General features: G+C 38.4%; 1 protein-coding gene across 2 annotated transcripts in view; it reads right to left on the bottom strand.

Moving 5' to 3' along the window:
* DACH2 (dachshund family transcription factor 2) overlaps positions 1 to 27,729 on the bottom strand; it is a 755,586-nt gene that overhangs the window by 702,880 nt on the left and 24,977 nt on the right. The gene's annotated exons all lie outside the window — the stretch shown is intronic.

Below are 27,729 nucleotides of genomic sequence, written 5' to 3'. Positions count from 1 at the left end.
CGGAATTATAATGGATGCCAAAATTCCAAATATGTATTTTTAGTGCTCACATATTTAGCTGTTACAGAGTCGACTCTGACTCATGTCAACTCCAGGGGTGTCAAAGTAGAACTATGTTCCATAGGGTTTTCAATGGCTGATTTTTTGGAAGTAGATTGCCAGCCCTTTCTTCCAAGGTGTCTCTGGGTAAACTTGAACCACCAACCTTTTGGTTATCAGCCAAGTGCTTAGCTGTTTGCAACACCTAGGGATACCATTTAGTGTATACACCCAGTCAAATCTGCAGTCCCACTGGATTTATTAATACCAGTTGATGAATTGTGAGCAACTTTACTGGCTATAACCATTAAAACGTTCCTGACACCAGTGCCAAAGCAAGATGATACATAGACGTACCCAAAAGATCAAGTGGATTGTAGAGATGGAAACAGATTACAATGTACACATGAGAATACCACCCAATCTACTTCTCCCTTTCTTGGCAAAAGAGACAAAAGTGTGACCTGGAATGTAAAACAATGATCCCAGAACTGAGAATTTGGATCTGTGACTGAAAAACCTGCTGTCTAAGCTATTTCACTTTACTTCCTTATGCCTTGGTTTCTTCACGATTAAAACAGTTTATAGCAGTGTTTCTCTCACCTCAAACCACTGCATCTTTGGGTGAGAACTGAGAATGTGTATGTTTAATAAGCTTCCTTGAAGGCTGTGATGCTGTCCAAAGTTTGAGAATCACTAGTTTATAATGTTGCCTAGTGACATTATTGATTTAAAAAGGAATTATAATAAAAATTATAAGGGACTTGCCCAATATTGCACCTACTTCTTCCAAAAATATAAGAAAAAACGTTCTGTGTTATGAAAGTGCATTAAACTTTTCAGGCACTGAAGTCCGTTTAGTGAGTGGACAGTGCTCTTGGTTAGAAAACCGTGGTCAGGGTAAGCCCAAGGATGGCACCAACTTTCCTAGTGTGAAACTGAGGAAAACAAGACAGTTTACATCCAGTGAGGTAAAGGGGATAGCTATTATTATCCTAATTTCACAGATGAGGAAAGAGATTTAGCAAAGCTAAGTCACTTTTCCAAGGTTGCATGTTTATAAGTTCTGAAGCCATGATGAATTCAGGTCCTCTAACTGTTGTCTAGCTTCTGGGTTCTATCTACTACATCACAATGCCTTCCTGATAAGTGAAATAAGTATCTTTGTTTTTAATCTTTCAGCAGAAAAGCATACAAATAACTTTACAAATGCACTATGTACTTTACCAACAATGTTCATTTAGACAGATGATGCAAAGGGGCAAAGTACTAAACAGACACAGACACAATCCTCCTATGGTGCCAAAGACTCTTAGTCAAGTGCAGTTCTTTAGCATGTACCAACAGAGCACTAACTAGGAGAGGGTTTGAAAAAACAGGTAAGCCTAGTTTCTTCCTTTTAGGGCACGGCCAGTGAAAATGACTTAGGAATAAGTTGAATGCATACATCAACCAGTGCAAAGTCGTATGTAAATGCTGACAGAGCAGAATGATAATGTGGGTGACATTCATCAGCAACAACTTCCTAGCAAGGGATTAATCCAGAGTTAGACTTTCCATATATATAGGACCAAAACCAAACCCACTGCCACTGAGTCAATTCCAACTCCTAGCGACTATATAGGACAGAGTAGAACTGCCCCGTAGGGTTTCCAAGAAGCAGCTGGTGGATTCAAACTGCTGATATTTTGGTTAGCAGCCATAGCTCTTAATTACTGCGCCACCAGGGCTCCATATATAGGACACATTACACTAATCCTTCTATCATTTACTAGCAGCTGGACTCCAGGCAAGTTATTCTCCCACCCTATAAAATAAGATATAAAGTCTTCACTACTTAACTTACAGAGTTTTATGAAGACTCAGCGAGAGATCAGATGTAAAAGCACTTCGTAAAGCATAAAAGCTATTTACTTGGAGTAGGCAGTAGGCAGAGCTTTTAAGCCTATTATAAACTTTAAAAAATAAAGAACCATACCTTAGCTATCTTTGATATTTCCACAATGCCCTGTTCAGGCAGAACATTATACATAGCAGGCATTTATTCATTCACGTGTTTTTTTTATTCACTCAACAAACGTATTGTGTGTGTGTGCGTGAGTGTGCTTTAGGTGAAAGTTTACAGAGAAAATTAGTTTCCCATTTTATAGTTTGTACATAAAGTGTTCCATAACATCAGTTTCATTCCCCACAATGTGGCAGCACTCTCTCCATTTCCGTCCTAGGTTCCCTGTTTCCTTTCGTCCTGATGTTCTATGCCTTCCTGCCTTCTCATCTTTGCTTTTGGGCAAATGTCACCCTTTTGATCTCATATAATCGATTGTTTGAAGAAGCACATTCCTCTCAGGTGTTGTTTATTTTATGGGCCTGTCTATGATTTGGCTGAAAGATGGTCTCCAGGAATGGCTTCAGTTTCAGTTCAGAAGGGTATCTTAGGGCCATAGTCTCGGGGGTTCCTCCAGTCTCTTTCAGACTAGTAAGGCTGGTCTTTTTTGTGTATTTGTTGTTTTTTTTTTTTCTACAATTTTTCTCCTGCCGTGTCCAGGACTCTCTGTCCTGATCCCAGTCAGAGTGGTAGGTAGTGGTAGCCGGGCACCATCTAGTTCTTCTGATCTCGGGGTCGTGTAGGCTGTTGTTCATGTGGTCCATTAGTCTTTTGGACTATTTGCTCTCGAGTCTTTGGTTTCTTCACTCTCCTTTGCTCCAGATGGTAAGAGACTAATACATGTATCTTAGGTGGCAGCTCACAAGCTTTTAAGACCCCAGGTGCTACTCACCAAAGTAGGATGCAGAACATTATCTTTATGAGTTATGTTGTACCAATTGACATAGATGACCCCCAAATCTATGGTCCCTTGCCTGAGAGCCTAGGAACTTCATCCCACAATGTGTTTGGTTATATCTAAGAAGTTGCTCTGACTGTGGCCCTTGTGTGCTCTGTTGTCTACATTAACATAGAAGCAGCACCTACAGTCATGTATGTAGAAATATCCACCAGTAAACCTATATCTGAAGGTGGGTGTGTTCTCTGACCCCCCTCCCACACCTCCTGGTATGCCTATTTGCCTATGTATCCATTCATAAATTAGTGTTTGTTAATACTATTGTTGCAGGGTTGTCTATGCTATAGTAATTGCTATTGTTGCCCTTTGTTCTTGTGTTCCTTTTGGTGTTCTCCCATGCCTTAGTCTTGTTTTGTTTTGCTGACTTCCCCCATATAGTGTATTAACACGTCTTCTACCTATTTAGCAATTTCCCCCATTCCCCCTCCCATTTTTTGTAACCATCAAATAATTTTTTTTCCTGTGTGCAAACCTTGTTTCTTTACTGGTCTCATCCAATATTTGTCCTCTTGTGATTGACTTATTTCACTCAGCATGATGTCTGTCCTTCAAGCTCATCCATGTTGTGAGATGTTTCACAGATTCATCATTATTCTTTATCATTGCGTAGTATTCCATTGTGTGTATGTACCGCAGTTTCTGAATCCATTCATCTGTTGATAGGGATTTAGGTTTCCATCTTTTTGATATTGTGAATAATGTTGCAATGAACATGGGTGTATATATGTCTATTCCTGTCACAGCTCTTATTTCTTTAGGGTATGAACCTAGGAGTGGAAGTGCTGGGTCATATGGTATTTCTATTTCTAGTTCTTTAAGGAAGTGTCATACTATTTTCCACAGTGGTTATACCATTTTACATTCTCACCAGCAGTGTGTAGGAGTTTCAATCTCCCCATAACCTCTCCAACATTTGTTATTTTCTGTTTTTTTTTTCTATTAGTGCCAGTATTGTCAGGGTGAGATGGTATCTCATTGTAGAACAAACGTAGTTATTGAATTGAGTTGTTGAATGAAATAAAATACTCTACAAAAGGAAACTTATTCTCTATTGCCCAGTGCTATAATTCCAATGCTTTTCAAACCATTTTCAAATTCTTTGTTCTAAGTATCCAAGGGCTAGATAGATAGGTTCTGTTTGGATAAGTAAAAGCATAAATCATTTACAGATCTCCTTCTTTACAAGTAAGGAGAAAAAGAAAATTTACCCTATAATGTGTAATAAAAAAAGTTGCTGTAGCGTGGATTCCAACTCATGGTGACCCCATGTGTTTCACAGTAGAACTGTGCTCTATAGGATTTTTATTGACTGATGTTTAGAAGTCAATCACCAGGCCTTTCTTCCAAGGTTCCTCTGGGCGGACTGAAACTTCCAACCTTTCAGTTAGTTGCGAAACATTCAACCATTTGTGCCACCCAGTGACTTTTGTGTGATTACTGTATTTTTACAGAAATAATGCTCACCTTCTGTGTTTGTTTGCCAACTGTGCCCTCCCCCTATGAGGTATTGTCATAAGTGTGCTATACTAATTTTTTTTTACAGCAATACATAAAAAAAAATTGGCACAGCACCATGTATGAAAATACTTCACAGGGGGAGGACACAGTTGGCAAACACAGAAGGTGCATGTTATCTGGGTAAAAATATGGTCTGTCCCTATTCAGGAGCCTTAATTGTTTCTTTATCAAGGTCAGCTACATAAGGCTTCCTTCCAAGAATAAGATGGATAGGCAGTTACCTATGTAAAACAATTTGACAGGATATCCCTCACCCCCCAGGTATCACCCCCAGCTTCTTGGCTTTACGTTAAAAATCCTTGCATTGAGAAAGTTTTTCCTTTGGACACTGAAAATGTCAATCTTCAAGAATCATATAATAAAATCCAAATAACATCTTGAATTACCATGAAAATGCTTTCTGACTTTGACATTCTCTCAGAGCAAGGCCCGGAAACAGTATTTCCCCCACTGAGTTTTGAGAAACACCAATGCCAGGAAAGGCTCTGTGAAAAGTAAAGTATTCTATAATAATAAAAGTTTCAAAAACTCTGCCTATTGTATTTTCCACTTAGGTATGTGAAAACACAATACACATTAGCATATTACAGGCTCTAAAAAGTACTACTGTTAAGAAACCTATTTAACTCAGTGTTCCTTAGACATATCTGAAAATGGAACTGCCCCTTCCTTTTTAGAAAAGGAGATTTTTCAACACATTCAAAACTCACTTTCTGTGGGACACATTTAAATAAATATATTTCACAGAAGTGGAACACAATGCTTTTCAGTTTCGTAGCCTGGATAAGTCCCTCATTTTTTGTGAGCCTCACTTTCCTTACCTATAAAGTAGGGGTTATTTCCAAAATCCAATGAAATGATGCATATAAAATGCTTTGGCAAATACTGTATGATCTCCCTTATATAAAAAGATAAGAGTAGGCAAATACATAGAGACCAAAGTTTATTAGTGGTTACCAGGGGCTGGGAGGGGAGTTAGGGGGGTTCTTGCTTATGGAAAAATAAGTTTTGGCTTACTATAATGTAAAATTTACATTGATAAAGGGTAGGGTTGCACAGCAATTAATGTAATTGCTGGCAATAAGTTGTAAGTACACTTGTAAAAAGTTGAACTGGCAAAAGTTGTGTGATAAATATATTTACAAAAAAAAAGCAGCTGCTGTGGCTACTTATGTACAACCAAACATGTCAGGCATTTTAGTTTCTTCATTTGGAGGTTTAGGGTCATAGTTTCATGGGACATCCCAGTTAACTGGCCCAATATTGTATTTAATGCTTCTGTTCTATCTCCTAGTTCCTTCTGTAGTGCCTGGGGTGTTAAAAGTTTACAAGCGACCAGCCAAAGTACAACAATTGGTCTCTATTCACTTGGAGCAACAGAAAAAGAAGAGTCAGGAATAGGAAGAAGAAACTAAATGTGTGGCTAACTGACTCCATGAACGACTGCCTCCTTGGCCATGAGCCCAGAAGAGCTGGATGGTGCTCAGCTACCATCACTGAACATTTTGATCAAAGATTCTATAGAAGAATCCTGATCAATAGGGAGAAAGTGCAGAAGAGAATTTCAAATTCCCATGAAATTTGGATTTTCTGGAACCATGGAGGCTGAAATAACCCCCAAAACTAGTGCCCTGAGATAGTCTTTAAACCTTAAACCAAAAATATCCCCTGAAGCCATCTTAAGTCCAAACAGTAGTTTATCTTAATTAGTAAAGAATATCTGCCTTGAGCACTGTGCTCTTTTAAGAACTATCTACAGGTATGGGCCACATAATGTCCATTCGGGCAATGTCCAACTGCATATACATCCATGATTCCATAAGGTTATAACAGAGTTCAGAAATCCCAATCGGAGAATGGAACATAGTGGACATACTTTGCTAAGTACTGTAGATCCTATCTGTCTCTCACTAGCTCTCTGGGTCCCATGTCAGCCCCAGCCCTGGGGCAGCAGAGGTAGGGGTCCTGGTGCCCATCCGCAGCTGTCTGTCCCACCGTGCTTGCCTCAAGCCAGGACCACACAGACACCACTGGAGCCATTACGGGTGATGCCCCTGAAGGCTGCTGCCCCACTCAGCCAAGGTGCCCTGTTCTTCACACCCAGGCCCAAGATTGCAGCTTCTCCCATGGTGATGGCTACATAGCAGTATGGGCTATGGCAGTGGTGGGAGGAGGAGCAGGAATGGTGGTCAGGGAGGGGGTGGAGGAAGGGCGGGCAGGCTGGAAGAGTTTAAAGCCCATTAGGAGGGGAAGGGAAGACAGGCAGGGAGGAAGGAAGAGAAGGGAGCCTGCAGTACACCTAGAGGCCGCTGGCTGGGCAGTGAGTGAGCACTATGGCGGGGGGCCAGGCACAGCTCTGAGCAGGACTGGTGGCAGCAGAACCAAAGTTTTCGGGCAGTCCCTAGGCACAGTGGTGGTGGCAAGAGTCCAAGGCCTGCCCAGAGACTGTCCTGTACACATCTCTCCTGTATACAATATGTTCACACAATTATGTCCTATTTCACAGAATGTATTGTGGATGTTAAGCGACGCATACCTGTATATGGAAACAAATTGACAACAGCAACTCAAAAGATTAGATAGGTAATAGGGGAGGAGCAAATCGGAAAAGAAGGATAAGAATGGTTCCATAACTTGAAGAGTGTAATCAATGTCACTGAATTGTACACGTAGAAATTGTTGAACTGGTGTATATTCTCTGTATATTCTCAACAAAAACAAATAAATTATAAAAATGTTTAAGTGCTCTGGAAACTATATTTTTTCATTTGTATTTAATTTTTAAGATTTTTTATTTTATTTTGGTAAAATATATATATAGCATAAAGTTTGCCATTTTTACTATCTTAAGTGTAAATTCAGTGGAATTAATTACATTCACAACATTGTGCAACAATCACCACCATCTATTTCAGAAACTTTCTTATCACCCCAAACAGGAACTCTGTACCTACTAAGCAATAACTCCTCGTTCTCCTTGCCCCCAGGCCCTAGTAGCCTCTAATCAACTTTCTGTCTGTATGAATTTGCCTATTCTAGATATTCCATATAAGTGGAATCATGCAATATTTGTCCTTTTGTGTCTGGCTTATTTTACTTAGCATAACATTTTCAAAGGAGCCCTGGTGGTTAAACACTCAGCTGCTAACCAAAATGTCGATGGTTTGAACACACCAGCTGCTCCACAGGAGAAAAATGTGGCAGTCGGCTTCCGTAAAGATTACATCATTGGAAACCCTATGGGGCAGTTCTACTCTGTCCTGTAGGGTTGTTATGAGTCTGAATGGACTGGACGGCAATGGGTTTAATGTTTTCAAGGTTTATTCATGTTGTAGCATATACAAGAATTTCATTCTTTTTTTATGGTTGAACAATATTTCACTATATGTATATACCATTTTTTGTTTATCCATTCATCTGTTGATGGATACTTGGGTTGTTTCCACGTTTTGGCTATTGTGAATAGTGCTGCAGTAAACACTGGTGTACAGGAATCTGTTTGAATCCTTGCTTTCAAGTCCTTGGGTTATATACCTAGAAGCAGAATTGCTGGGTCTTATGGTACTTATGGAAACCCTGGTAACTTAGCGATTGAGTGCTACAGCTGCTGACCGAGAGGTCGGCAGTGTGAATCTGCTAGGCGCTCCTTGGAAACTCTATGGGCCAGTTCTACTCTGTCCTATAGGGTTGCTATGAGGGAAATGACCTGACGGCAGTGAGCTTCTTTTATGGTAGTTATAGGAGTTGTGGTGGTGCAGTAGTTAAAGTGCTCGGTGGCTAACCAAAAGGTGGGTGGTTCAAACCCACCAGGCACTCCACAGGAGAAATATGTGGCAGTTGGCTTCCCTAAAGATTGACAGCCTTGGAAACCCTACGCAGCAGTTCTACTCCGTCCTATAGGATTGCTGTGAGTTGGAATGGACTCAATGGCAGTGGGTTTGGTTTTGGTATGATAGTTATATGTTTAACTTTTTTTAAATCCACCAAACTATTTTCACAGCTGCTGCACCATTTTACATTCTCACCAGTACACAAAGATTCCAATTTCTCCACATCCTCACTAACACTATTATTTTCCAATTTTTTTTCTTTAATACTAGCCATCCTAGTGGATGAGAAGTGGTATCTCATGGTTTTGATTTGCATTTCCATAATAACTAATGATGTTGAGCATCTTTTCATGTACTTATTGGCCATTTGCATGTCTTCTCTGGAGCAATGGTTGTTTGTCTTTTTGTTATTGTATAAGTTCTTTATATATTCTGAATATCAAACCCTTATTGGATATAAGCTTTCCAAATAGTTTCTCCCATTCTGTAGATTGTCTTTTCCCTTTCTTGATAATGTCCTTTGGTTGACAAAGGTTTTTAACTTTAATAAAGTGTAATTTATCCATTTTTAATTTTATTGCTTGTGCTTTTGATGTGATATCTAAGAATCCATTGCCATAAACAAGGTCTTGAAGATTTACACCTATACTTTCTTCTAGCAGTTTTATGGCTATAGCTCTTATATGTAGGTTGTTGATCCATTTTGAGTTAATTTCTCAACTTGTGGTGAGAGGTAGGGGGTCCAACTTCATTCTTTTGCATGTTATTCAGTTGTCCCAGTATCATTTGTTGGGGAGACTATTCTTTTTCCATTAAATGGTCTTGGCACCCTTGTTGAAAATCAGTTGATGTATGGGTTTATTTTTGAACTCCTATTCCATTGGTTAATATGTCTATCCTTAAAAAAAAAAGTTTTTTTTTTTCTTTATGCCGGTACCACACTGTTCTTATTACTGTAGCTTTGTAGTAATTTTTGAAATAGGGAAGTGTGAGTCTTACTGTATTCTTTTTTCAAGACTGCTTTAACTATTTGGGGCTGCTTGTCTTTCCATATACATTTGAGGATTGGCTTTTCCATTTCTGCAAAGAAGGCTGTTGGAACTTTTACACAGATTGCATTGAATCTATAGATTGCTTTGGGTAGTACTGACATCTTAACAGTATTGTCTTCCAATCCATGAACATGGAATGTCCTTCTATTTGTTATTGTTGGTTGCTGTTGAGTCAATCCCAATTCATGTAACCCCATGTGTACAGAGTAGAACTGCGCTCCACAGGGTTTTCAAGCCTGTGACCTTTTTCAAGCAGATCGTTAGGCCTGTCTTCCAAGATGCCTCTGGGAGGGGGGGTCCAAACTGACAACCCTTCAACTAGTAGTCAAGAGTTTACCTGTTTGCACCACCCAGGGGCACCTATTTATTTAGATCTTCTGTAATGTCTTTCAGTAATATTTTGTAGTTTTCAGAGTAAAGGCATTTACCTACTTGGTAAGTTTATTCCTGGTATTTTATTCTTTTAGATGCTATTGTAAATGAGATTGTTTTTCTCAATTGTCTTGTTGGATTGTTCATTAGTGTATAGGAACACAACTGATTTTTGTGTGTTGATCTTGCACCCTGCTGCTTTGCCAAGTTTATTAGCTCTAGTAGCTTTCTTGTGGATTCGTTGAGATTTTCTAGATATAGGATAATGTCATCTGCAATTTGGATGCCTTTTATTTCTTTTTCTTGCATAACTGTTCTGCTTAGAGCTTCCAGCACAATGTTGAACAGCAGCGATGAAAGCAGGCATCATTGTCATGTTCCTAAGGTTAAGGAAAAGCTTTCAGTCTTTTACCATTGCATATGTTAGCTGTGGGTTTCTCATAAATGCCTTTTATTTTGTTGAGGAATCCCCCTTCTATTCCTAGTTAGCCCACTAAGTTTATCATGAAAGGAAGTTGGATTGTGTCAAATGCCTTTTCTGTGTCAACTGAGATGACCATTTTTTATCCCTTTGTTCTATTAATGTAGTGTATTACATTGATTTTCTTATGTTGATCTACTCTTGCACTTCTGGGATAAATCCCACTTGGTCTTGGCATATAATCTTTTTGATATGCTGTTGGATTTGGTGTGCTGGTATTTTATCAAGGATTTTTGTATCTATATTCATAAGGCCCCTGCGTGTCTGTCAGTTTGTCATATTGTGGGAGCTTGCGTGTTGCTGTGATGCTGAAAGCTATGCCACCAGTATTCAGATACCAGCAGGGTCACCCATGGAGGACAGAATTCAGCTGAACTTCCAGACTAAGACAGACTAGGAAGAAGGACCCGGCAGTCTACTTCTGAAAAGCTTAAAACCCAGCAAACCCAGTGCCGTTGAGTCAATTCTGACTCATAGGGACCCTATTAGCTTAAGCCAGTTAAAACCTTATGAATAGCAGCAGAACACTGTCTGATAATGTGCTGGAACATGAGCCCCCAGGTTGGAAGGCACTCAAAAGATGACTGGGGAAGAGCTACCTCCTCAAAGTAGAGTTGACTTTAATGACATGGACGGAGTAAAGCTTTTGGGACCTTCATTTGCTGATCTGGCACAACTCAAAATGAGAAGAAACAGCTACAAACATCCATTAATAATTGGAACCTGGAATGTACAAAGTATGAATCTAGGAAAATTGGAAATCCTCAAAAATGAAATGGAATGCATAAACATTGATATCCTAGGGATTAGTGAGCTGAAATGGACTGGTATTGGCCATTTTGAATCAGACAATCACATAGTCTACTCTGCTGGGAATGACAACTTGAAGAGGAATGGTGTTGCATTCATCGTCAAAAAGAGCATTTAAAGATCTATGCTGAATTACAACGCTGTCAGTGACAGGATAATATCCATACGCCTACAAGGAAGACCAGTTAATACAACTATTATTCAAATTTACGCACACCCTTAGGGCCAAAGATGAAGAAACAGAAGATTTTCATCAGCTGCTGCAGTCTGAAATTGATCGGACATGGAATGAAGATGCATTAATAATTACTGGCAATAGGAATGTGAAAGTTGGAAACAAAGAAGAAGGATCAGTAGTTGGAAAATATGGCCTTGGTGACAGAAACAATGCCAGAGATCGAATGATAGAATTTTGCAAGGCCAACGATTTCTTCATTGCAAATACCTTCTCTCACCAACATAAACAGCGACTAAACACATGGACCTCACCATATGGAGCACACAGAAATCAAATTGACTATATCTGTGGAAAGAGACGATGGAAAAGCTCAATATCATCAGTCAGAACAAGGCTGGGGCCAACTGTGGAACAGACCATCAATTGCTCATATGCAAGTTCAAGCTGAAACTGAAGAAAATCAGAGCAAGTCCACGAGAGCCAAAATATGACCTTGAGTATATCCCACCTGAATTTAGAGACCATCTCAAGAATAGATGTGACACATTGAACACTAGTGACCGAAGACCAGACAAGTTGTGGAATGACATCAAGGACATCATCCATGAAGAAAGCAAGAGGTCATTGAAAAGACAGGAAAGAAAAGACCAAGATGGGTGTCAGAGGAGACTCTGAAACTTGCTCTCGAACGTCGAGCAGCTAAAGCAAAAGGAAGAATTGATGAAGTAAAAGAACTGAACGGAAGATTTTTCAAAGGGCATCTCAAGAAGACAAAGTAAACTATTATAATGACATGTGCAAAGAGCTGAAGATGGAAAACCAAAAGGGAAGAACACGCTTGGCGTTTCTCAAGCTGAAAGAACTGAAGAAAAAATTCTCAAGCCTCGAGTTGCAATAGTGAAGGATTCTATGGGGGAAAATATTAAACGACGCAGGAAGCATCAAAAGAAGATGGAAAGAATACACAGAGTCTTTATACCAAAAAGAATTAGTCGATCTTCAACCATTTCGAGAGGTGGCATATGATCAGGAACTGATGGTACTGAAGGAAGAAGTCCAAGCTGCTCTGAAGGCAGTGGCGAAAAACAAGGCTCCAGGAATTGATGGAATATCATTTGAGATGTTTCAACAAGTAGATGCAGCGCTGGAGGTGCTCACTCGTCTATGCCAAGAAATATGGAAGACAGCTTCCTGACCAACTGACTGGAAGAGATCCATATTTATGCCTATTCCCAAGAAAGGTGATACAACTGAATTTGGAAATTATAGAACAATATCATCAATATCACATGCAAGCAAAATTTTGCTAAAGATCATTCAAAAACGGCTGCAGCAGTATATCAACAGGGAATGGCCAGAAATTCAGGCTGGATTCAGAAGAGGATGTGGAACCAGGGGTATCATTGCTGATGTCAGATGGATCCTGGCTGAAAGGAGAGAATAACAGAAGGCTGTTTACCTGTGTTTTATTGACTATGCAAAGGCATTCGACTGTGTGGATCATAACAAATTATGGATAACATTGCTAAGAATGGGAATTCCAGAACACTTAATTGTGCTCATGAGGAAACTTTACATAGATCAACAGGCAGTTGTTCAGACAGGACAAGGGTATACCGATTGGTTTAAAGTCAGGAAAGGTGTGCGTCAGGGTTGTATTCTTTCATCATACCTGTTCAATCTGTATGCTGAGTAAATAACCCGAGAAGCTGGACTACATGAAGAAGAACAGGGCAAAAGGATTGGAGGAAGACTCATTAACAACCTGCGTTATGCAGATGACACAAGCTTGCTTGCTGAAAGTGAAGAGGACTTGAAGCACTTACTAATGAAGATCATAGACCACAGCCCTCAGTATGGATTACACCTCAACATAAAGAAAACAGAAATCCTCACAACTGGACCAATGAGCAACATCATGATAAATGGAGAAAAGATTGAAGTTGTCAAAGATTTCATTTTACTTGCATCCACAATCAACAGCCATGGAAGCAGCAATCAAAAAATCAAAAGACACATTGCATTGGGTAAATCTGCCGCAAAGGACCTCTTTAAAGTGTTGAAGAGCAAAGATGTCACCTTGAAGACTAAGGTGCGCCTGACCCAAGCCATGGTATTTTCAATCGCATCATATGCATGTGAAAGATGGACAATGAATAAGGAAGACCGAAGAAGAGTTGACGCCTTTGAATTGTGGTGTTGGCGAAGAATATTGAATATACCACGGACTGCCAAAAGAACGAACAAATCTGTCTTAGAAGAAGTACAGCCAGAATGCTCCTTAGAAGCAAGGATGGTGAGACTGCATCTTACATATTTTGGACATGTTGTCAGGGGGGATCAGTCCCTGGAGGACATCGTGCTTGGCAGAGTACAGGGTCAGCGGAAAAGAGGAAGACCCTCAATGAGGTGGACTGACACAGTGGCTACAACAATGAGCTGAAGCATAACAACAATTGTGAGGATGGCTCAGGACCGGGCAGTGTTTCGTTCCGTTGTGCATAGGGTCACTATGAGTCAGAACCAACTCAACGGCACCTAACAAGATATTCATAAGGGATATTTGTCTTTTCTTGTGATGTCCTTTTCTGGGTTTGGTATTTTGGGGAAGAGTTTCAGAAGGATTGATGCTAATTTTTCTTTAAATGTTTGGTAGAATTCAGCAGTGAATCTATCTAGTCCTGGACTTTTCTTTGTTCGGAAGTGTTTGATTATTGATGCAATTTCTTTACTTGTTATAGGTGTGTTGAGATTTTCTATTTCTTTCAGTTTAGGTAATTTTTGTGTTTCTAGGAATTTGTCCATTTCATCTAGGTTACCTAATTTATTGGCATACGTTGTTCATGGTATTCCCTTAGGTAGTTATTTTTAATTCTTGTTCTTTTATTAAATTGTTAGGCTTGTGCTAGACAGCAAATTATTCCCTCTGACTTTTTTCTCACCATATATTGCTTTAACTCTAATCTGAAAAGTATTTGTGAATTTATTTTTGTTGCTTTTTTAAAATTTTACATAAATTAAACATTGCCAAGGTGCTAGTATCTTTTAGATAATGTCATAGCAATCCCCTGGACTTCAACTTACCACTTTCTTAAATTGTAAATTAACTGGATAATTGATTCTAAACATAATGTCCCTAGGCCACCCATAAAGGCCCATTTAATATATAACAAACCTGAAGTAACAGTACTATTTCAAATAGACCCAACTACCACTGAGATCAGTCCTTTCCAAACAGTACTCAGCCCAGCTCCCTGGGGTACTTGTGGAAGTCCTACAGACTACCATGGAACCAATTACTTTTATGTTGCATATCTTCGCCTCATAAGACTTCAATTACAGAATGAGTATCGTTGCTTAACCTGCATCCCCTAAAAAAGTTTAAATTTAGAATTCGTCTTTCCACAGGACAGTTGATTCAACAAAGGCTCTCCCTGCATTTCCTGGACCATATCCCACTCTCCTCCAAAATCCCACTACACCCACTTATAACCCTATTTCTCTTTTAGATAATTCCTATTCCCACTCACAATCTTGTTTACAAATGTAAAGTTTTTCAAGTACTATCCACTGAAGAATAACCTGAGAAGCTTGTTAAAAATACAGATGGCAAATGTAATCTTTTAATTAAGAATATTATAAATCTATCTAGCAAAGCCTGTATCAGGTATATTGAAAAGATAAACTTCAGCCCAGTTCTGGTCAAGTGATAGCAACTATCAAATTTGTAAATATCTCAGTCTATTCTTCTTTGTATTCAATAACAAAGAAACCAATCTAAAAATGAGTTATACTTCTACTTGAAAAACAGGATTATTTCTAGTCTTTGAAAGTCTTAAAATAATCATTTAATAGAGAATTTAATGCTCCTAGAAGTTATTGGAATGGTAGCTCTGGAAACAAAAAAATAGAGCCTTTTCTTTACGGTAATAATATTAATAGTTTCTACTAGTAAAGAGCTTTAATCAATCCAATTATAAAACAATATAATGACATCCTACTATATACAAGACATTAAGCATGGTTGAGTCACAAGAGCTAAAAATGCCCGTTTTCCTTGCCTCTCAAGTTTTTCATTCAGTCACCAAATTCTGTCAGTGACTCTTAATGGTACTACAGCTGCCTCCTAGATAATTTCCTGGCCTCTGGTCACCTTTTTCCCCCTCCGATCTTTCTTCTTAGAATAATTTTTTCAACCTTTTAAACACTTGACCTTACCCAACTTTTTTAGGATCTTCTCTAGCCAGTTCACCATGTACCTATCCTACACATCACTAACACCAAATGAGTCACTTTCCCCAGAACACACAAAGCACCTTCACACACATTCATTTATTCCAGGTTCTTCTTTCTGCTCAGAATGCCCTCCCTTTCCAACTCTACCTGAAAAACTCCTACCCATGTTTCAGGAACCAGTTATAAAGCAATCCCCACTGTTCTCTGAGCTCTCAAGTCAATAACTTTCCCATCTCTATTCCCATGGCACTTACTTTTGCACATATTTTATGTTGCACATGCTTCTATTCCATAGCTCTATAACATTCTAATTGAATAAATACTTGCCCACAGTTCCTCCTTAACTACCTCCTCCCCACCATAAATAAAGTATATGCTCCTCCAGCCTAAGAACTATGTCTTATTAACCATTCTGTTCCAGAATGTAGCATACAGTAGGTACTTAGAAAATGAGAGATTTAATAAGACAACAAGATGTAATTTCTGCACTCCAGTAGTTTATCATCTAGTGAAGGGTAAGATATATAGATATAAAAATATGTATTCATGCCTTGCAAACACTTTCACATTTTTTAATTCAGCCTTTCCAACTATTTGGAGGATTAAATAAGGTGGTTATAATACTGGTTTTATAGATAACCATGGCTGAGGAAGGTTAAGTGGCTTGCCCTAGGTCACACAGCAAGTTAAAGGTAAAGGGACATACTAGAACCTTAGTCATTTTACTCTTAGAGTGCACTTCTAGTCCGAAAAAAGTAAAATCATAGTAAGCATTTTCCCCAGTTGTATGAATTTAGACAGAATTTAATAGAGATTATGGTGGATTACACTCTCAACCTCCCCAATGAAAATATATGTGAATCTAGGAAAAGTAAATACTACTAAACAAGTTATATACCTTATTTATTAGTCTATAATTTTTCATTTTCATTCCATAAAATTTTGGCTGTTACCTATTTAATAGATGCTGTCTTGAAAAGTAGTTTGAGATTACAATAACAGACTAGGTATTTTAGGATGAACAATAAGCTGAAATAAGTAATTGCAATGAAATGCATAAAATGCAAGGCTTCGAAGTGGTTCTTCCCAGTTCAGTCTTGGCAGAGGAAGCAAAATCAGAACGGACTCAAATTTTTTAAACTTTGCGTGAACCGGAACAATAACTCGAGTGGGAAAAAGTACAGGTTGAAGCCATGCTAGATACCTAATCTTCCACTTAGAAAACAAGGGCAGCATGCATGTTGCATAGAGACCAACTCTCTTGTCAGATTTTGAGCAGAGTCAGAAACAGTGGTACACCTCCCAAAGGTCGTGGCTGACCACATCACTTTGAATATGTGTGCTCGCCACAGTCCTGCCAATAACCCAACCTCACGTATAAGGTTGCTGAAAGGGTTCACTACACCTCTTCCAAGGCTTCAACATGTAATTTTTCCCACTCTGGTTATCTTGCCGGTTCACCCAAATTGTAAAAATTTGTGTCTGTTCCGGTTTCACTTCGTTGGCCATGACTGAACTGGTTCGAACTAGTTCAAAGCCCTGATAAAGTGTCATTTCTCGAGTTTTTGTACTTAGTTGTATCTTAAAGGAAAAACACATTTTAGTGAGTTTGTAAGTTTATTCGTGAAGAGTATGCAGGGTTCTTCCCAAGACGCACTAAATTCCCCAATGTAAGATGGGTATTCCCTTTGACCAAGTTCTCCCTGGCTTTAATCCTTCTCAAAAAGAAACTCAATGCTAATTAGTCTCCTGCAGTGAAATTAGCTGAATTGTAGCAGCCTGGTTTCTTTCTATGTCACACAGAATTCTAAACAATTCCATCAATCTGTCAGTTCAGAAGGGAGTTTCCAGTGATATACATGGAGGTTACTAGTGGGGCAAGAAGATCACACTGATGTGAACACCAAGGTTATGAATAAGTAGCAGAATTCACAATATATTCCCTTTGACTTATGTCTACTTAAAAAAAAGAAATATTAATATGTTTGTAATACTATTGTCAAAGATCTCTGAAGAAAGCAACGGAGTCATTCACAAATGGCAGATAGAACCCGCAGTTAGCTCTCTGGTGACTAACTGCACGTACCTCTTAGTATATAAACTGCTTGTTCTTAAGGAGTTCTAAATACCTAAAATAAAAACTTTGGTAAGGACAATTACTGTTATTTTATTCATTATTATTATTTTTTTTGTCATGCTAGGAAACTTTTATTATGTCAGAGGAACATTCTGGGGCACATGTGAGCCATGGGTTGCCTTGGGAAAACATGTAAATTCTACTAAATATTTTGGGCCTAGTTATAGCAAATAAATACAACCAGTGTGAATTATACAATTTTATATAAAATGCCTGAAAATTTTGATATTTTATACAGGTGAGTAAAAACGAGACACACAAAAGATCAGAGAAGGCCCCAACACTGGCCAGTGACCAAAGGGGGCTTAGAATATTGAAAATCTATGATTAACTACTTTGCTTTCCAAAAGTACCGTTATTTAAAAATATTGGCTTTTTTGTATTGTTTTGCTGAGGTGCTGTTTGATCCTTGAGAAATGTTAAGAATTGGGTCGAAGTCATAAATAGTCTGTTTATTCAAATAAATATTCAAAAATCTTAAAATATATCTGTCTAAAATAGCTATTCTCCCTGACTTGCTATACTGTTAAAAAAAAATTTTTTTTTCTTAATACAGGATAGCTTCCTGTTAAGATCCAGGAAAAAAAAAAAAAAAAGATTTCACTTCATTAAGTAAGCATGCTATAAACAAAGTGTTAAGACAATTAATGGTTTAAATAAAGAAAAAAATAATGCAACCCAGTTTTGACCTCAATATTTGAGTCTGTGAATAATAGTGTCCTTGACTTTGTTGTAATTCATTGACACACAGGTATTAGCACAACTTCTTTATCTTTAAGAAATACAAAAATAGCAACTGAAGTTTAATCTACTTCTCACGTAAAAGGGTAATTGAAGGAAGAAGGCATGAGGTTTTTTTTGTTGTTGTAGTGAGTAAAATAAATCTACATGGGCTTGGGCTACGATGATTTTAAATTTTTAATTAAGAACCAGTATATTATCTTTCTCTAATTCAACATATTATTTTCTGAAAGCTATGGGAAATAGAATTTTTTTCCAGTAATGTTTCATAAAATGTAACTGATTTTACAGAAAAAAAAAAACTGAAATAGAATTTTTATGCTGGAATGAACATTCACCAGAGGGCACTATACTGCACAAAAAATATAAGCAACGTTCTTGCAGCAGTGCACAAGCTCAAATGCGTAAGGATATGCAGGCTGTGATTTTCTACATCATCTCAGAATAAATGACCTACTTAAAAAAAAAATGAAAACACTGAGACCCCTTCCTTTTCTAAACTTCTACAGAACTTAAGACACAGGGCTTGCTACTATCTTCAAGGAGTTAATGACCTTGAAAGCAAAAATCAGATGCACAAAGTGCTCTTTTCTTTAGCTGTGGTTTTTGACATTTATTCTGTGAAACTTGCCTGTGTGTAAATCAGAAACTGCATTGAGGGACCCTGAACAGATGCTACACACATCTGGGATACTGAAAATGATGAGGCCAACATCTAGTAACAAGAGCACCATATTAAATATGAGCCAACGTTGCCTCACTTATGAAGCGCAAGCTAGGATGTCAGTAATTGTTGGAAACTACAGTAAAAATGGAATATCTGAGTGGTGCAAATGGTTAACACTCTCGGCTGCTAACTGAAAAGTTGGAGGTTCAAGTCCACCCAGAGATGCCTCAGGAGAAAGGCCTGGTGATCTACTTCTGAAAGATGGTAGCCATTAAAACCTCAATGGAATGCAAGTCTACTTTGACACACATGGGTCGCCATGAATCAGAATCAACTCGACAGAAACTGGTTAAGTTAGGTTACGGTAAGAACAAAGAGAAATCAAAGTTGAATAAGACAAATGAGGAGAGATTTTTAAAGTAAGTTCTGAAGTAGTTTTTAAAGGGTAAGATACACGTATTAGTGAAAAGGAGTGGGGAGGGCTTTCTAGAAATGAACACATTCTGAGTCAGGTAAACCAAAGCAAATTAAAATATGTTGCAGAAGAATGTCTGTGTTGGAGACTAATAAGTAATAAAATTGGCCAAATATTCAGAGGGTGAAGAAAGAAAGAGTTAGTATACGGCTTATAGTATTGTGAAAAGAACAAAATGATAGATCTGCGTGAGAGTCTAGAAAGGAGATGGTCTAAGAGACATTGAGGAGAAAGAATCAACAGGACTTGGCGGATCGGATATGAAAGATAAAGAAAGTGAAGCTCTTTCAAATTATGAGATTGAAAGCTAGAGGTTTAGGTGACACTATTAAGATGGGAAAGTGACCATCTGGCAATTGGAAGATGATAGATTTCCTTTTTAAGACATTTCAGTGCTGGAAGAATATTAAAATATGTCTATATTCTATTTTTATCTCTTGTTTATTCTTAATCCAGCTATAACCTGTATAAATCTTTTTTTTTACTGAGCATTTTGTTACCGTAACCTAAGAAAAGTCTTATCTATATTGTTTTGGCTTAGTTACTCATTAACTAATGCACACTACTTGAAGGTCTTCAGGCTAAACTAATGAACACAAGACTTTTTACAATTCATTCTGAGGCTATTATAGAGCCATATAGGTTATCACTATTTTAAATATGCCTAACAGCAATGTGTTCTTGTCCATTGTTTGAACCTATAAGCCTGATAGAGCCTTAATAAGAAATTAAGTAAATTACATTTTTTGCTGACATGGTTTGTGAAGGTGAATACAATCAGAGCCCCCCCCAGCCCCAAATTATCTTTCTTTTTACTTACTATAATTAGATTTTCATTCCAGTGATAAAAATAGCAATGTGGGTGGTCTACTGCACTCAGGCATTTCTGCTAAAGCTAAATTATAATACATAAAGTCAAATTTTCTAATGACTACAAACTTCCTACACTTTCTTCGTATTTGTATTTGAATATGGAGACCTATTGTGCCTTGCATAGAATTTGGCTAAATTGATCCTTAATCTGCTCAATACAAATTCAGGTTATTTTACAGAAGTGTTAAACATTTTTCAAATCTTTTTCAACAAGTGCCCATTGACTACATATCTAAAGATTCTCAGAGTCACTTTTGGTTAATCCTCTCCTAGCTCTCTGGAAAGATAGTCAACCAACAAATATTTCATGTATACCATGTTCTCAGTCATATGCTAGATGCTATGGGAGAGGTAAAGGAGCTCAAGGCATGTATAATTTCCAATTGCTACTGCAACAAATTACCACAAATTTAGTGACTTAAAACAACACAGATTTACTCTCTTACACTTCTGGAGGTCAAAAGTTTGCAATCAAGGTGTCAGCAAGGCTGGTTTCTTTAGGAGGCTCTAAGGGACTCCATGGCAAAGGTTTTTTTTTTTTTTTTAAAGGGAGAATGTGTTTCCTTGCTGTTTTCAACTTCTAGAGGCCACCTACATTCTTTGGCTTGTGGCGCCTTTCTTGCTTCACTCCAACCTTGTGCTTCTATTGTCATATCTGACTCTGACCCTAATGCAGCCCTCTTAAAAGGACCCCTGTGATTACACAGATCCCACTTGGATAATTCCAGGTAATCTCCCCGTGTCAACATCCTTAACTTAATCGCATCTGCAAAATCCCCTTTGCAACAATGTAAGGTAACATATTCACAGGTTCCCAGCATATCTTTCTCAGGGGTGAGGCAGTCTTCAGTGGACCACAAAGCACATCATATTAAAAAGATAGAGATGGATGTCAAATACCCGATCTGTTAAAATCAGTCATATGACCACAGATAAATACTCTATCTTTGGTACCATCAAAGAACAGCTCCTTACCTGTAACTAGTCCTGGAGGCTGGGAGTGGAGGGCAATGCAACTCTTCCCAAGTACTGATTGCCCCTGAATTTCAATCACTATCTTCCCCATCTTCCCTTAGTTCATGATTTACAGCAATTATACTGGGGACCAGAGAAAAGAGAATGGACTTAAGGACTCACATCAGTTACACTCACAATGGCAGAAGCTGGCTAGTCTTGAATTGCTATTTAGAGTTCCTTTCATTTTATCAATTTTTCTTGTTGTTAGTTGCCATGGAGTCAATTTTGGCTCATGGTGATGCTATGTGTGCAGAGTAGAATGCTCCACAGGGTTTTCAAGGCTGTGACCTTTCGGACGCAGATCACCAGGCCTGCCTCCCAAGGAGCCTCTGGGTAGGTTCGAACCACCAACCTTTCAGCTAATGGTCAAGTGCTTAACCATTTTTGCCAAAAAAAAAACATTGCTGTTGAGTCAATTTTGACTCATAGTGACCCTACAGGACACGGTAGAACTGCCCCACAGGGTTTCCAAGGAAGAGCTGGTGGATTCAAACTGCCAACTTTTTGTTTAGCAGCTGAGTTCTTAGCCACTGCGCACAAGGATTCCTTAATTTTATCAATTACACAGCTAAAAATACCTAAAATTTACCAGGCCACATAAAATTTTATAACTTCACTTTCACTGTGGTTAAACAAGCCATCTAATAACTCCCTCTGCTACTGACACATTTCCTTTTTAATAGTTCCTGGAAGATAGTCTACTAGTTATCTGCAAACCATGATACAAGTACATGACAATAAATTACACCTAGAAACCAGGGGTTGAGGAACGGAAGGGGGATTCGCTCTCTAAATAGCAGACGTTTGTTATTTTTGGTGATGGGAAAGGTAACACCAAATGAGGATGAAGTATACACAGCTTGATGAAGGATGATGTCGTGAAAATGTACACAAGAAAAAAGACTTGGTCATAACTGCTATGGCATATATAATTTTGAAACAACAGCAAAACAACTAAAAATACATGTGCAGGTATATATGTATGTATGCAGGCACATATGTGAATTAAAAAAAGAAAAAGTCCATGGCCGTCGAGTCGATTCCGACTCATAGAGACCCTATAGGACAGAGTAGAACTGCCCCATAGGATTTCCAAGGAGCAGCTGATGAATTCGAACAGCCAACCTTTTTGTTACCAGCCTGAGTTCTTAACCACTGAGTCACGACGGCTATAGGTATGTATATTTGTGTGCATATATGTATATGCATCTATGTGACTATGTGCACACGTTGTTAGGTGCCATTAAGTCAGTTCCAACTCATAGCTACCCTATGTACAACAGAATAAAATACTGCCCAGTCCTGCGCCATCCTCACAATTGTTGCTGTGTTTGAGCCCATTGTTGAAGCCACTGTGTTAACCCATCTCTTTGAGGGTCTTTCTCTTTTTCACTAACCCTCCACTTTACCAAGCATGATGTCCTTCTCCAGTGACTAGTCCCTTAATAACATGTCCAAAGTACATAAGACAAAGTCTGGCCCTCCTCACTTTTAGGGAGCATTCTGGCTGTACTTCCTCCAAGACAGATTTGTTCGTTCTTCTGGCAGGTCATGGTATATTCAATATTCTTTGCCAACACCACAATTTAAATGCATCAATTCTTCTTTGGTCTTCCTTATTCATTGTCCAGCTTTTGCACGCAGACGAGAGGACTGAAAATACCATGACTTGGGTCAGGCGCACCTTAGTCTTCAAAGCGACACCTTTCCTTTTGAACACTTTAAAGAAGTCTTTTGCAGCAGACTTGCCCAATGTAATACGTCGTTTGGTTTCTTGACTGCTGCTTCCATGGACATTGATTGTGGATCCAAGTAAAACGAAATCCTTGACAACTTCAGTCTTTTCTCCGTTTATCATGATATTGCTTATTGGTCCTGTTGTGAGGATCTTTGTTTTCTTCATGTTGAGATGCAATCCATACTGAAGGCTTTGACCTTCACCAGTAAGTGCTTCAAGTCCTCTTCACTTTCAGCAAGCGAGGTTGTATCATCTGCATATCACATGTTGTTAATGAGTCTTCCTCCAATCCTGATGCCCCGTTCTTCTTCATATAGTCCAGCTTCTCGGATTATTTGCTCAGCATACAGATTGAATAAGTACGGTGAAAGGATACAACCCTGACACACTACTGATTTTAAACCATGCAGTATCCCCTTGTTCTTTTCAAATGACTGCCTCTTGGTCTATAAACAGGTTCCACATGAGCACAATTAAGTGTTCTGGAATTCCCATTCTTCTCAATGTTTTCCATAAATGCTATCCATTCATATGTATGATAAAGCACATAGAGGGCATAGTTACGGGTATTTCTCAGATAAAACCAAACACCTCGCAGGACTGGCTTCCTGGGTTTGAAGGACTAGGACCATACTCTCATGGGATACCTTGGTCAACTGGCATAATATAGTTCATAAAGTTATGTTCTACATCCTAGTTTGGTGAGTAGTGTCTGAGATCTTAAAAACTTGTAAGCGGCCATCTAAGATACAACTATTGGTCTCTACTCGTCTGGAAAAAAAAAAAGACGGAAGCCAAAGACTCAAAGAAGAAACTATAGGACACTCTACACGAACCATGGCCTCATCTACCCTTAGACCAGAAGAACTAGATGGTGCCTGGCTACTACTACTGACTGTTCTAATGAGGACCACAATAGATCAGCCCTGATAAAATGGAAGAAAAAAATGTGAAATAAAATCTCAAATTCCTAAAACGAAAACAGACTCACTGGACTGGTTGAGACTGGAGGACTCTCTGAGACTGCTGCTCTAAGATACTCTTCAAACCTTGAACTGAAACTAACCCCTGAGGTCACCTTGTAGCTAAGCAACAGATTGGTCCACAAAATAATGACTATCACCCATAGATACAGTGCTGTTTTTGAAAAAAAAAAATCACCCATATGAGACCAAACGGTCAACAATGACTTTTAAACAAAGATGAGAATGTAAGGGGGCAGAGAAACAAGATTAATGGAAAAGGGACAACCATAACAGAAATAATGAGAATGTTCATGCATTATAAAGAATGTAACCAATGTCACTGAAGAATTTGTGTAGAAATTGTTGAATGGGAACATGAACTGCTTTGTAAACCTTCACTGAAAACACAATAAAATATTATTTTTTTTTTAAATCAAACCTAGGAACCCATTATAATATCCTTTATCCCATCTCCTTGGTCTATCTTTCCTCTAACCCTATCATTAACCTTTTGACATTCCGTGTCTAAAGCATTTATCCTTTCTCACAGTAAAATCTCAGGCTTAATTAAGTCTTAAGAAAAATTTTGTAAAAGTGTTTTCCAAAAAACCATCTAAGTCAAATATCAAGCCACCTAATTAGCAATTATTGAATAGGAATTATATATCAACTAAGATATCTTAAAGTTTGTCCCTTGTGTGAAAATAGGGATTATATCTAAACCTTACTCTGTGTACTCCTATAATGGTTAGTACCATGCCAAAAATTTAGAAGATATTTTCCTCTGATGGCATCAATTCAAATCTCTAGGCACCTGACACCTTTAACCATGTTTTCCCAATATCCAGTTAAACATTTCACTTTGATCATGAAATACCTCTCATTAAATTTTATTGCCATCCTATATAACCGTAATACTTCATTAACTACTGTTAATAAGTTATTTCAAGACTCCTAATTAAATTGGGTTAAACAGCAATGAAAATGGCATTATAGGAAACATTGTCCAGAGACTAGAGGACTCAAAGTAAGCATACTCTCATTTCTTTTCTCCCAGTTCAGCTTTGATAAGACACCTAATCTTTCTGAAATTTTTTTTCTCCATCTGCAAAATAAGATAGTACTAACTTGAGGACTAAGGTGCACCTGATGCAAGCCATGGTATTTTCAATCACCTCATATACATGCAAAAGCTGGTCAATGAATAAGAAAGACAAAAGAAGAATTGACGCATTTAAATTGTGGTGTTGGTGAAGTATATTTAATATACCATGGACCACCAAAAGAACAAACAAATCTGTCTTGGAAGAAGTAGACCCAGAAGGCTCATTAAAAGTGAGGATGCCGAGACTTCATCTTATGTACTCGGGCATGTTATCAGGTAGGACCAGTCCCTAGAGAAGGACACCATGATTGGTAAAGTAGAGGGTCACGGAAAAAGAGGAAGACCTTCAAGAAGGTGGATTGACACAGTAGCTGCAACAACAGGCTCAAACACAGCAAAAATTGTAAGGATGGCACAGGACCAGGCAGTGTTTTGTTCTGCTCTACACAGGGTCACTATGAATCAGAACCGACTTGACGGTACCTAACAACTTGAGAAAGGTGTTATGAAAATACGTATGGAAAATTCCAAATATGGCCTACTATTAATAAGAAAATTATTATTGATTTATATATAATCTACCTTTGCTGGGGTCTGGACCCCAATTTGTATAGACTCCCATTACAACTTTCCCCAATATGCTTTGCTCGCAATATTGCATAACATTGTGAAACTCAGTCTCTTATTTTCCTTGAAGTCATAGCAGATTACATAATCAAATCCTGTACAACAGAGATGTAAAACTTTTTCCAGTTTATAGCTCCCTATAAACAACCCAGTTAACATTCAATAGCCTGGATTATTTCTTAGAGGATTGTTACTACCTGTGTTCAAAACTATCATTTAGAGACAGTAGACAAGAGAAACAGAACAATGGTATGTTTATTCTATTTTTGTCAGAAATCTATTCTTCATTATTTCAAATGATTATTGATAAATTCAATGAATAATGAAAATATTCATTATAATGTTGGCATCTCCTGCCTGGAGGGGAGATGAGAGGGTAGAGGGGGTTAGAAGCTGGCAAAATGGACATGAAAGGAGAGAGTGGAGGGAGAGAGCAGGCAGTCTCATTAGAAGAAGAGTAATTGGGAGTGTGTAGCAAGGTATATATGGGTTTTTGTGTGAGAGACTGACTTGATTTGTAAACTTTCACTTAAAGCACAATAAAAATTGTAAAAAAAAAAATATTCGTTATACAAATGACAATCTGTATCCCATTGTAGAATCAGAGCTTGATGGGAGTATATCTGAAGAAAACTTGCATTTGCCAATCCTACCACCTCTCTAAAATACACTAATATACACTGTCATGGATTGAATTGTGTCCCCCCAAAATATGTGTCAACTTGGTTATGCCATGATTCCCAGTATTGTGTGGCTGTCCTCCATTTTGTGATTGCAATTTTATGTTAAAGAAGATTAGGGCGGGATTGTAACACCACCCTTACTCAGGTCACATCCGTGATCCAATGTAAAGGGAGTTTCCCTGGACTGTGGCCTGCACCACCTTTTATTTTACAAGAGATAAAAGGAAAGGGAAGCAAGCAGAGAGTGGGGACCTCATACCACCAAGAAAGCAGTGCTGGGAGCAGAGCCTGTCTTTTGGACCCGGGGTTCCTGCACGGAGAAGCTCCTAGTCCAGAGGAAGACTGATGACAAGGACCTTCCTCCAGGGCCAATAGAGAAAGCCTTCCCCTGGACCTGACACCATGAATTTGGACCTCAAGGGTACTAAAAAAAGAGAAAATAAATTCCTCTTTGTTAAAGCCATCCACTTGTGGTATTTCTGTTATAGCAACACTAGATGACTAAGACATACATCAAGGACCTAGATGCAGTCTATATTCTAAGCACCCAAAAGTAGATAATTTCAATTTTGTGTGCTTATCTCAAATATCCTTTCCTCAATCCTGATTGAATGGTGCCTTAATTTACAGACTTTTAGTTAGTATATTATTTTTGATAGTATAGGATTATATGGTGGAAAGAGCATAGGTTTGGAGTTAGAGAATCCGTGGCTCTGCATTGACTTAACATTACTGTGGGTAATTTATCTAATTTCCCTAATCTTTGATTTTCTCAAATGTAAAAACAGATTAGCAATAGCTAACGCATAAGGGGTTTGTGAGGATTAAATCGGGTAAAATGTGTAAAGTCCCAAGCACAATGTCTAGCTCATATATGATGCTCAATAAATGGGAAATATTATTATAACTTCAAACTCTATAAAAAGATGGCTGACTTCCTATTATTGGGAATCCAAACCTTAATCTATGGATTTTCATTTATCATAATGGAGCAGCCATGTCTAACTTTGGTTATAGATACACAATGATGGATGCAGGTAAATAAATCATGTTTTAATTTAAAGAATGTTCTAAGCAGTTATAAAGTTATTCAACATTTATTTAGTAACTAGTATACATACAGTGGAAACCCTGGTGGCGTAGTGGTTAAGTGCTACAGCTGCTAACCAAAGGGTCGGCAGTTCAAATCCACCAGGCGCTCCTTGGAAACTCTATGGGGCAGCTCTACTCTGTCCTGTAGGGTCACTATGAGTCGGAATCGACTCGATGGCACTGGGTTTGGGTTTTTTATACACACAGCAGAAACCCTGGTGGTGTAGTGGTAAGTGCTATGGCTGCTAAC

This window comes from Loxodonta africana, chromosome X, assembly GCF_030014295.1.
Source record: "Loxodonta africana isolate mLoxAfr1 chromosome X, mLoxAfr1.hap2, whole genome shotgun sequence".
NCBI classification, from domain to species: Eukaryota; Metazoa; Chordata; class Mammalia; order Proboscidea; family Elephantidae; genus Loxodonta; species Loxodonta africana.
This window is presented reverse-complemented; position numbering and strand designations above follow the sequence as displayed.